Genomic DNA, 2,047 nt, shown 5'->3' with positions numbered 1-2,047 from the left:
TCCATATCCTTCAAAACGCTGTTCAGAGCAACAAAATAGTTATCCTTAACAATCTGGTTTAAATAGGGGAAGACCTCAATGCCTAAATATTTAAACTGCTTAACAATGGGGATGACTAGTTCATTTTAAAGCCTGATAAGCTTCCACATTCCTCACATAAAGATAGAAAGAGAGGGAGAGACTGAGATGGGTTTTCTAAAAAGACCAAAACATTGTCCGCAAATAATGAGATGTGATGCTGTGTACCACAAATGCATATTGGTGACACCATAATCGATTGGCGAATGGCTTGAGCCAGCGGCTCTGGAGAAATGACAAATAGTGCAGGACTCAAGGGGCATGCTCAAATCAAAATTACACTTTTAGTCCTGGTCCGATCAGCCTCCCCTTCCTGATTCTTCTATCTGTGGTAAGAGCCCTTGAGCTCAGTGCCATGTACTGACCCTCATCACTGATGCACACACGCACGCACGCACGCACACATACACACACATACACACACATATAAGCACACAAATACTTTCTCTCCCTGCTGTCTTCTCTATTGCCACCTCCCCTTACTTCCCTCCCCTCTGCCTCTCTTTCTCTGCCTACTGTTTTAATTTCCCAATGTGGTGTCAAAGCTTTAGAAGACGGAGAGGCCAGGCCAAGCCAGAAGACATTCCATTATCTTTTCAGCAGCCATTTACCTCACCAGGAGCAGAGATGGAGGGCAGCAGAGAAAAGAGCAAAAGAAACAAAGGGAGACAGAAAAAGAAACAATGGCTAAATAAAATGGGAGAAAGGCTTAAACTTGTCCTCCAGCTGATAGATAAGGGTTGTTTTAGGTTATCCCTTTTTCTGAAAGTTTGGATGTGTTTGATGTTCATGTGTGTGAGGGAGACAGATACAGGGCAAAAGAGACAACATGTTTTTCTGTGTGCTTTATAAGCTGGTTGTGTGTTTATTTATTTGTTTAAAAATGTTTGAGTGTGTGTGTGTGTGTGTGTCTTCCTGCTTTGACACTGGCAGATGTGTCAGCACCACAGTTAGAGTGGACAGCTCCTCCCATCTCATTGGCGAGAGATTTACCTGGCCTTCCCTTAATGCACATTTCTCTCTCTCTCTCTCTCTCTCTCTTTCTCTCTCTGATACACACACATGAGGATTGGTGCTGTTAGCACAATACAGAAAAGTTAATGTCTCTGCTGTTTTATGTCAAATTCATGTCTTGGAAGTTAGAACTGACAGATAAACGATAGAAGCCTGCAGATGCTAAATGAATGAACTGCAAAGCTCAATTTTTAGTCCAACATGGACAAAACTTTTAAAAAGTGCTCAGAATAATGGTCGTTTAGACATCATAGCAAACTTCATCTGTTCATGCAGATATTTATATATGTTGGTCAAAAGTAGCAGAACAAAGTTAACCTTCAAAGTGAACTACTGTTTCCAAGGATTATAAAGTATCCATCTAGATTTAATCATGTTATAAAATAGCAATGTCAGGTTTCTCAGGTCTTTTTCTTAGTCAGTGAACCAAATTTAGTTTGTGTATGGTGCTTTGACATTTTATGACAAAGAAGTACCTCATTTATAAGAATGAATACTTTTAGAACTTACACAAAGATGCAGAGAAAGAACAAACTTCAACACTAAATTAAAACACAGCAGTAAGGTTTTTTTCTCTGCTCTTTTTTTTCCTCACTGTTGGCCTAAACTGACTTTATTGACTAAAGTGAAGTGAGCAGAATTCTTGAACAGTTGTGGTTTTGGAGGTATACGTAGCCTTTTGCAAGCACTTTCTGTTTCACTTATAATTAAGCCTGGCTTTAATCTGTGCCTCCAAATGTCCCCACAAACCAGCAGAGAAGAGCAACAGTGTGTAGTCTGCTATATGGTGCATGGAACCTAGTGTGTGCGTGCATGTGTGCATGCGTGTTGTATTTGTAGGGCCGTGGTGTGTGCAGGTTAGTCCAAAGTGAGCAGAACTCATTTCTTTACAGCTACCTGTGCTACACCTTTAAGTGTGTGTGTGTGTGTGTGTGTGTGTGTGTGTGTGTGTGTG

General features: G+C 40.7%; 1 protein-coding gene across 2 annotated transcripts in view; it reads left to right on the top strand.

Moving 5' to 3' along the window:
* Positions 1-2,047, top strand: part of col14a1a (collagen, type XIV, alpha 1a) — a 131,936-nt gene that overhangs the window by 54,497 nt on the left and 75,392 nt on the right. The window lies entirely within an intron of this gene.

This window comes from Etheostoma spectabile, chromosome 6 (genome assembly GCF_008692095.1).
Source record: "Etheostoma spectabile isolate EspeVRDwgs_2016 chromosome 6, UIUC_Espe_1.0, whole genome shotgun sequence".
In the NCBI taxonomy this organism is placed as follows: Eukaryota; Metazoa; Chordata; class Actinopteri; order Perciformes; family Percidae; genus Etheostoma; species Etheostoma spectabile.
Note: the sequence above shows the minus strand (reverse complement) of the source record. Positions and strands in the feature narration are given on the sequence as shown.